This window comes from Zingiber officinale, chromosome 5B, assembly GCF_018446385.1.
Source record: "Zingiber officinale cultivar Zhangliang chromosome 5B, Zo_v1.1, whole genome shotgun sequence".
In the NCBI taxonomy this organism is placed as follows: domain Eukaryota; kingdom Viridiplantae; phylum Streptophyta; class Magnoliopsida; order Zingiberales; family Zingiberaceae; genus Zingiber; species Zingiber officinale.
The window spans coordinates 14,196,000-14,206,823 of NC_055995.1; positions in this window are offsets into that span (position 1 = coordinate 14,196,000).

The following is a 10,824-nucleotide window of genomic DNA, read 5'->3' on the forward strand; positions in this document are numbered from 1 at the left end:
ATTCTGTTCCGATCCTGCTGCGATCCTATTGCAAAACTTGATTCTGCACGATCCTGGATCGATTTTGGGTTTCCGGATCGTAGAATCGTACGATCCTACGATCCGGACCGTGATTTTACAAACTATGCCAAGGACAACTACTCCCTAGAGTTATATGACACGAACGTGACACAGAAAGAGGAATAAAATAAAGGACTCTAAGACATCTACTCCCTAACACTAAATGATGCGAACTGGACTTAGAAATAAAACAAGAGTCATTGGATGTGCACTGTCTGATACGAATTAGCTCATTCATCAAGCCCCTTCGCCATCTCAATGCCTGCAACATACGAATTTAGTGAGTCCACAAGCTCATCTCAATGCCGGCAACATACGAATTTAGTGAGTCCACAAGCTCAGTGGCATTTAAACATTCATATCAAGCATATATATATATATATAGAAATTTTAGCCTGCGGTGCGGTTGCTGCGGTTTCGCTGCGGTACTTGCCACGTCAGCGAGAAAACACAAAAAAAAATCAACGCTGCTCTCCTACTCTATCGGCCTGGACCGATCAGGCTCCAGACTGATCGGTCTGGGAGTCTCCTGATCGGTCCCCAGACCGATCAACCAACTTAGAGTTGGCTTCGAAGCCTGATCGGTCTGTGGACCGATCAGGCTCTGACATGGCAAGTTCCACGTCATCGCGAGAATAAGGCATGTCAAAGCCTTCAAACAAAACAAAAAATCGCGGCCGAGCGTTTCTCCTTCCTTCCTCTACGCTAACCCTAGCACAAGAGGCGTCGGGATTTTTCTCCTTCCTCCCTCTCCTCGTGTCGCGCCTCTCCTCCCTCTCCAAATCCCCTCCTCTCTCGCCGAAGCTCATCGCGAAGCAGAGCCGCCCTCCTCTCCTCGTCTCAAAACACCTCAACACGCGAACCCTAACCGCCGAAGAGAACCCCCTCGCGCTCCCTGCCATGAGCCACCTCCTCTCTGCCAACCAGAGGAAGTCGATTTCCTCTCCCTCTCCGAAACCTGCCGCGGTCCAGCTCCTCTCCGCGAGCTGTCTCCTCTCCGCGAGCCACCTCCTTCCTGGTCGTCGAGCCATCTCCAGCTGCACGCCGTCTCTAGCTGCACGCTCTCCCTCTCTGCGAACCCTAGTAGAAGCGGCGCCGGTGCCTCGACTGGTTTCCGCTGCTGATCAATACTTTCCTCGACTGGTTTCCGCTTCATCAATACTTTCATCACGCTGGTTTCCGCATCGTTTTACTTTCCAGGTGATGGATCGATTTTCGCTCGACTGCCATACTTGATTTATTCCTATGTTCCATCCGTGCGTGTTTCAATGTATTTCTAAGTGATTATTTGCCCATTTTATTTAGGGTTTTGCGATCTCATCCGTTGCTCGCCTGGGTGGTTCCATTTCCTCTGTGCCTGCGATGTTTGGCTTTCTGATCCGCATACGGTGAATAGCTCTTTCTCTAACCATTTCACCCCTATTTTAGGGTTCTTTGGATATTATCTGTTCGCCCCTAGTAAACTGATGTGAGCTGAAAACATCAATCGCAACATTTTAAGGGTCTTGTAAGCTGACCGTTGAATGGTTTCCTGCAACTTTATTGTATTATCACTTTCAATCTGTGCATGTAACTGGTTATCTAGTTTGGGCTGGTTTCGTTTATTTTTTTGAACATATATCTATTGTGCTAGCTTAAACATAGTTTTTCCTTTATATTTTCGACTTTTGGAGAGTCTCTAAATTTAAAAGGATGTGATATACAACAATTGTCTTCCATAGAGATTAATGGTGGGATACAATCAATATAGTCAAAGCTAATAGTTGAGTCTTTGGAACTACTGGATCCATTATTGTTGATTTACCTGGTGTCAATTGCAATTACAATAATGGTGATTATAATTGTTGTTACAACTAGTGGTTCCATTATAATCTATTTTCTGCTCAAATATACATATCTCCTTGTTTATATGAGAATGTGCCATGGAAATTTAAATAATAAGAAAATTCTAAGTTGAAAATCCTATGGAACAATACAATGTGTCAATTTCATGTTTAACTTAGATGATGTTCTGTTAGGATTTGATGCATCTATATTAAAATCACTTTTGTTTTATTCTATTAATTGGAACAGTTTTTATTTATATCATGTTTATGATTTGATGTTGCATCTATATAAAATCACTTTTGTTTTATTTTGTTAATTAAAACAGTTTTTATTTATTTATCTATTGTCAAATAAGATGCGAGGGCGCCCAGAAATGGAAGAAAATAGAGTTGATGATCAGGAATTCATTCCCCAAGTTGCAGATGATCGAAAACCAAAAATTGGAATGGAATTCTCATCTCTAGAGGATGCATATTCATTCTATAACCAATATGCAAGAGAAGCTGGATTTAGTTCAAGGAATAGCACGAGCAGGAAAAACAAAATGACAAATGAAGTGACATGGAAACAAATTGTATGCTTTAAAGAAGGGCATACAGATCTAATGCGACATAATAAACATCCAAATCCTGATCAACAAATAAGGGAAAGAGCACGTGGCACAGTTAGAACGGGTTGTAAGGCAAATATTGCATTTGTCAAGAACCAGATGGGACCAGATTGGGTTATCTGTAACTTTATAGAAGGTCATAATCATCCGCTCTCAACTCCATCAAAGGTGCATTTGCTACGCTCACATCGCAGTGTTTCGGCAGCCAAAAAAGCATTGACAACATAATTTTCAGAGGCCAATGTACCAACTTGCCAACAAATCCATTTATTAGAGATAGAGTATGGAGGCCCTGAACGGGTAGGTTGTACAGAAACTGATATTAGAAACTTTGAGAGAAATCTAAGGGATGAACAAAAGGGTATTGATGCTGAAACACTTATTGAGTTTTTTGCATCGGAGCAAGAGAAGAATTCAGCTTTTTTCTTTGCCTACGAGACTGATTCAGATAACAGATTTAGTAGGTGCTTTTGGGCTGATCATGTTTCAAGAAAGGCATATGGTGTATTTGGTGATGCTATTGTATTTGATACAACTTATAACACCAACAAATATGGTTTAATTTTGGCACCATTTGTAGGAGTTAATCATCATCATCAGACAATTCTTTTTGGTTGCGGGTTTCTTAGTGATGAGAAAACTGAGTCTTTTGTTTGGTTGCTTACAAAGTTCTTAGAAGCCATGCCTAAAGGTGCACCAAACATTATCATCACTGATCAGGATCCTGCAATGACAAATGCTATTGCACAGGTTTTGCCTCAAACAGTGCATCGATATTGTTTATGGCACATATTGAACAAATTCCCAGAAAAATTAGACCCTTTGAATTTTCAAAACCATTATCACAGCATAAAGAATGTCATTACAAATTCTACAACACCTGATGATTTTGAGAAGTCATGGGAAGAAACTATCAAGAAAGCTAACTTAGAGAAAAATGATTGGTTGTCCTTGATGTATGAATTACGACATAGATGGGTGCCAGCATATTTTAGTCATGTCTTTTCTACAGGAATGTCAAGTAACCAAAGATCTGAAGGGTCACATTCATTTTCAAGAAATATATCTCAAATAAGAACTCATTAATGGATTTTATCACACGTTTTAATAGAGCATTGAGACACCAAAGACACAATGAGTTAGTTGCGGACCATATTGATATGAATGAGAATCCCAAAGTTAATACAACCTGGCCAATGGAAAGTCAAATGGTTAAGCTGTACACAAAAAAGAAATGGCTGGAGTTTCAAAGTGAAATGATCGAGAGTCATAGTTATTATGTGCAACAGACATGTGCAGGAGTTGCCTCAGCAGTTTACCACGTGATGAAATTTCAAAGTTCCTCTTCCTCAAAATCAAGAGTGCTCACGCATGACAAACAAAGGGATTACATATCGTGCAGCTGCACAAAATTTGAGTTTGAGGGCATTCCATGTAAACATATGTTAGTTTTTTTTCGTATCAACCAAGTGTTTCATTTGCCTGATATGTATATACTCAAACGATGGACGCGATATGCAAAAGTTGGAGCAATGTATGCTTTAGGAGAGCAAAATGTCATTGATGATCCAGATTCAGAAAGATATTTGATGTCGAGGCACTCGAGGTTATCCTATAAAGCTTCAGTGTTAGTTGATGATGCATCTTTGAGTACTGAGAGGACAACCTTCTTGGAAGAACAATTTGATTGTATCTACAACAAAATTCAAGAGATGTCCATTAATACAACATGCAGTGATAGAAGTCAAAGAAAAAAATCAATGGATGGGACTCTTAGTATTATTGATCCTTCTGTAGTAAGAACTAAAGGATGTGGAAAGAGATTAAAATCATCAAAGGAGAAATCAACATCAAATTCTAGGCTTTGTCGTGGGTGCGGACTTCGAGGAGTGTCACATGATAAGCGTAACTGTCCCAATTTACAACAAGGGTATGTGTTGATTCAATTTATCTGGCAAACAAATTTATTTTATTATCTTTTGTATATGACAATGTGCCAATTATCAGATCAATTGAAGATAATAATCATATCAGTCTTGACGACCCATATGAACCGGATTTGGGATCTATAGCCGGTACTATCAAAGTTTAAATTTTTTAAATTATAGTAGTTTATTGTTTATTGAGATAATAAAATTAATAAATTATCTTTATTGTTACAGGTTCTAATAACATGCGCTAAGATGTTGTAATTATCTATGGTTGGTATATCTATTTTTTTTGTTTGTATGTTTGATTGGTTTAGTGCATTTCTTTAATTTCAATACTCTTGTTAGGATAATTATTTAATTCTTGATACCTTTTTGCATTAGAGTTTCTAAACATGTGATCTTGCGTGGTCAGTGTTGCGTGGTATTTGTTGCTCATGATCAAATGTTTGTGTTGGAAGAGATTTTGAAGAGCATCTTTTACGAGGTGAAGAACAAATTTGATGTTGCCCTCAGTGTGCTTCTGCTTTGGAAATAAAATATCACAATTGATCCTGATGATCCAGCTGCTGTCTCCCAGTATGCTAAAGTCATCAAAACTTTTAAGGCAAAAGTAAGTATTTTTCTTTTGAAAAGTTATTATGTGTATAACAATTCAATGCTCCTTTGAGTGCACTAATTTCCAGTTTTACCTTTCAAAATAATTGAGTGGTATGCTGTATTTGATTCAATGCAATGCATCAAGGGAAAAGTAAGTATGAAGATGTAACTTTACTTTGATATTTGTTTTGGCGTTTTGTCGTGTCTATATATTGTGCCTTGTGTTGCTTTAGTGCTACGCATGTATGTTGACATCAGAAGTGTTAGACATGTCTGTTGTTTATACTGTATAACTTTTTTTTTTATTGGGAGCTTGGAACTAAACTAGGGAAGAGGAGGTTCCAGGTCAAGCATGTAATTGCTGAAATAGATTTGATACCTATCTAGTTATCTGAATTCAAGATAGTATTAGATGATCACGTAGCCCTTGATGCATTGCTAAGTCTATATGCTGTAAAATCTAATGTTATAATGTTTTTACTGAATGTAGCTGAAACATAAGCATGTAACAAATATAGGAACAAAGTTTATAACTTACAACCGTTGTATTCGTTGTGCTACTGTTGTTTCTGTAATATGCATGTTTAGTTATGTAACAATATTGTATATGAATTTATTTCACTTAGTGGCATATTTTATGTGAAAAATATAATATGTTTTATATCTAGTCTTAATTCTTGCATACATTATTTGCTCAAGCTTAATTGATTATTTGCATACATTAATTCTCGCAGATCATAATTGATGATTCGCATTGATGAACCAAGCTTGGAGTTTTAGGTTGCTACCTCATGTAATGGGATGCTGATTTTGTTCTGATTTTAGGCATAATTGTATTTTAATTCGTGTAAGAAAGATGTACATAAGTTGTTTGGCTACACTGGCAGAACCTTGTTTTCTTTCTTCTAGTTGTGATGAAATGATGCTGTTTTCTTGCATTAATTATATTAATCACGAGACTTTTGATTTTATTTTGCTACATTAGTTAGTTAAAGCTCCTAAAGAACTTTAACCGGAAAACTTTTGGATGACATTTTGCTACATTTTGCTGTTTTCTTCTAGTTGTGTCAAATATTGTGTACATTTATCATTTCAAATGTTACAAATTTTTATTATGAAGTTTGCTATCTTGCATAAATGTTATTCGAACCTATTGCTTGAATATTTTGGATGACTGTGAACAATGGTCCTTCATTCATGATTCTAGTGGTTCGATTCTAGTGAAACAAATGACAGCAGATGATTTGATCAGGTGAATCATAATGAATCAGGAAAATCAGAGAAGCAGCAGAAACAAACGACAAGTTGTGGATCGGTCAATCGACCGATCCATAGCTCTCTGGACCGATCAGGACTCATCCTGATCGGTCTAGGAAGAGTCTGATCGGTCTGTGGACCGATTAGACTATGGGTGGATCGGTCCACAGACCGATCCCCCTCTCGCTTTGAGTCCAGCGTCTTCTTTCTGATCGGTCTGTAGACCGATCAGATAACTCACAGAATGCTTCTGTGTGGTTACTGATCGGTCCACAGACCGATCAGATAACCCACAGAAACTTTCTGTGTGGTTCCTGATCGGTCACTAGACCGATCAGATGACTAATGTATCACTGGATCGGTCTGCCGACCGATCCAGACAACTAGAGTATCACTGGATCGGTCAACAGACCGATCCAATGTCCTTGTGTTAGTTTTAAAGCCTCCCAGCCCTAAACCCTAACGTCTTCCTGGTCCAGAGAACGAGCTACCAAACCCTCTCTGACCTAGTCCGGAGAACGAACTGCCGAGCCCTCTCTGACTTCGTCCGGTCCAAAGAACGAGCTACCGAGCCCTCTCTGACCTAGTCCGGAGAACGAGCTGTCGAGCCCTCTCCGACTTCGTCCGGTCCAGAGAACGAGCTACCGAGCCCTCTCTGACCTAGTCCGGAGAACGAGCTGCCGAGCCCTCTCCGACTTCGTCCGGTCCAGAGAACGAGCTACCGAGCCCTCTCTGACCTAGTCCGGAGAACGAGCTGCCGAGCCCTCTCCGACTTCGTCCGGTCCAGAGAACGAGCTACCGAGCCCTCTCTGACCTAGTCCGGAGAACGAGCTGTCGAGCCCTCTCCGACTTCGTCCGGTCCAGAGAACGAGCTACCGAGCCCTCTCTGACTTGCGTGCCAAGTATCCGTACTTGGACTTCTCCTCTCCTCATGATCAACCTTGATCATTAATCAGTCTGAGTTTAATTACTATCTGATACAAACTTAAATCAGTGTCAACATCAAAACAACAGCCAGGTCAGACTGTATCAACAAAGCCATCGGAAACATACTTTTCTCCATTCATGGTCACCTTGTTAAGCATACAAATATAACAAAATTTAGGCAAACAAACAATCAACCTGTCCAATGGATTCGATCTGTTGATGACCTTTCAGGCATCAGTGCTCATGTGTTTGACATAGATGGAAGTGCCTACTTGCGCAAGTGGATGAAATCTACTAGTTGGTCGTCAAGCTTGTCCATCACCTTCTGGAAGAATTGCTTAGTTAAACATGCAATTGTGTTGGATAAAAACATGGTTGTAGCTGAACTTAGTCTTGTAGAAAGAGCAGCTTTGACATGTAAAGAGAAGAGTCAAATAATGGAGAAGACTCGAGCAACAATTGATGCCGCTATGATAGAAGGGATCCCAAGCAATATCGATCTTTTCGAGGTATTAGTGTAGGACCGTTAGATTCGATAGAGGGGGGGGTGAATATCGATTCGAAAATCTCGAGTTAAGACGCAGCGGAAAAGTAAAGAAGTAAAGAGATGAACACTGTTGATTTTTACTTCATTCGGAGCCTGTGACGACTCCTACTCGAAGGCCCGTACTCCTTGAGTACTTTCGTTGGGCAATTCACTAGCAATTCGGATAATTACAATTTACGTACAAATATTGCTAATGAAAAGAAAGAAAACAAAGCTAACCGACAAACAATGAATTAAAAAGAGAGCCGGAGTGAGTCGTCGGAGCTTTGTGAACGCGCTGAGTGCAGAGCAGAGTGATTGGACTCGAGTTCTCGAAGACCGATATCTTGAAGCTCCCGCCTGGGCTTCTTTTATATGCCGCCCGGCGCTGGATCCTTCCGGCGCTCGAATGTGACGAACACTCCCAACCAAAGATGCTCCAGTGTCAACGCGCCCGGGATAAAATTTGCCTCGGGCGCTGGATCCTTCCAGCGCCGACCTCACTCTTCCCTACCCGCAAAAGCAGTGTTAGTCCGAGGCAAATAAACCTGCAGCACAGTTAGCACATTTTTAGATACGCTAAGTAATAAAAATTAGCATCAAGAGTATGACTTAGATTCCGTCTTTCCGAGACCGGAATCTAGTCACGATCTCGACTTAGATATCCGAAATGGATCTAAGCCGGATCGATGCCTAATGTTCCCTTCCCGGGAACGCGTCCTCGCAGTCACTCCCCTCCAGTGACTTACTTACCGCCAGACGTCCGGCCACCCCGACCTCGACTGCCAGCGTCCGGTCAGCCCGTCGACCCGCTTGGACTTCTCGCCAGCTATCCGGTCAGCCCGTCGACCTAGCTGGACTTCTCGCCAAGCGTCCGGTCAGCCCGTCGACCCGCTTGGACTTCTCGCCAGCTATCCGGTCAGCCCGTCGACCTAGCTGGACTTCTCGCCAGGCGTCCGGTCAGCCCGTCGACCCGCTTGGACTTCTCGCCAGCTATCCGGTCAGCCCGTCGACCTAGCTGGACTTCGTGCCAGACATCTGGTCAGCCCATCGACCTGTCTGGACTTCTCCTGCACACTCAATCAAAGTGTCAGACAACAACACAACTAACTTAACATATTTGTCATTCATCAAAACCTGGGTTAGACCGTTAGTGCTACCCGCACCAACAATCTCCCCCTTTTTGATGGAATGACAACCTGGTTAAGTTAGTGAAAGCATATGTACGAAACAACATGCATTTGTGTGGTTTTAAAGTTAAATTGGTTTAGCTAACTTAACCACCTAACCCTCCCCCTTTGGCATTCATCAAAAATAAGCAAGGGTAAATAATCATAGTGTAGAGTTACTGTAAAAAGTAATCAGATTTTGAAACATATCTAAGTTTGGTTCAAAATTGAAAGATAAAAGTACAATTTTTAACACCAAGTTAAAAAAATAGTCAAGTTGACTTGGGGGAGACAAGTTGAATTTTGAAAAGTATAAATTTAAAGTTAATCAAGTTTAACTTTTCAAGCGTGTAAAAATTTTCAAATCAGGTTTTTCAAATTTACTTTTCATGTTTAAGTAACATTTACTTTTCAAAAAGGTAAGTTTTCAACTTCGATTTTTCAAAACAAAGCAAAAATTAAACAAGTAAGAATAATTTTTCAAGAAGTAAAATTTTTGCCAAAATAAATTTTTAAGGTTAATTTGATAAAAGCTAAATTTGGAAAGTTGAATTTTCAAGCATATGTTACAAAACTGCAATATTCAACTTTTAAAATCAGGTTTAACAATTAGGTGGGATTAAACTTAGTTAAATTTAACTTTTTGAAAACTGGTGTTTTAAAAATAAGTTAGTTTTAAAGTAGATGTAAAAAAGTATTTTTCAAACACACAAAATTTTAATTAATTTTTCCCCCTGAACTTGATACTTAAAATTTTGAAAATATTTGCTAAAAATATTCAAAGTAATTTTTTTTTTTAAATGAGGTAGAATTTTCTAGAGAGATTTTAAAGAGAAGATTAAAAAAATAACGCTTAAGGGGATAATTAAAAAATAAACCTCCCCCTGAATTTGATATTCCTTTAATTTATTAATCCTCCTTATTTATTAATTTTTCTAGGGGATTTAAAAGAAGTTGAACCTCCCCCTGAATTGGTTACTCCCCTTAATTTAATATCTCCCCTTTAATACTAAGGTTTGGTTGTGTTAAATTTCAAAGCCCTAACACATTTGTCTAATTTAGTAATACATATATTATTATCTCTGTATCCTTGGCATAACTGTTTATTTGAATTTGATTAATCAATTTTAGATTCAAGTACTTAACTTTAGTTTAAGGTTAAATAAGATAAGATTTTATTAATTCAATAACAGTTAAGCATTATCAATAATTTATTGATTAGTTTTTACTTGATTTAATAATTTAATACTTAGTGAAATAATTTAAATTTCATATTACTTGATTGAGTTCGTCAATGAAAGTGTTAGTTATAATTATTATTATTAAAAAAATTTTTAAGGGATTTCTAAAACAGCATTTAAAAGGAATTTAAAATGATTTTTATAATATGTTTTATGTCAATTAACATATGTTTGATTCAGTTTTGATTTTAGATTTAAATTAATATTAGTGGTTAATTTAAGTTTAAGTTTAATTTTAAGTTTAAGTTAAAAATTTTAATTTTAATTGTAATTTCAATATTAAGTTTTAATTTAAGATTTAATTTTTAGTTAAGTTAAATTAAGTTGAAAAGTAATGTTAAATTAAGTTTTAATTTAAGATCTAATTTTCAGTTAAGTTAAATTAAAAAATAATTTTAAGGTTAAAATGATGTTTAAGATTGAAAATGAGTTTAAAGTCAAAATAATAATTTTTAAAGTGAAAATAATCTATAGAAATAATTTATTATTATTACTATTTTTTTTTAAGTTAAAAGAATTTTATTATAGTGAAAAAATAAGAAGAATTTTTCAAAATGATACATAATTTTTTTTTTTTAAAATAGTTTTAAAATGATTTTTAAAAGTTTTTTTTTAAATAATTTTTGAAATAATTTTTAAGTTAAAATGATTTTAAAAATATAATTTTTATATTAAAATA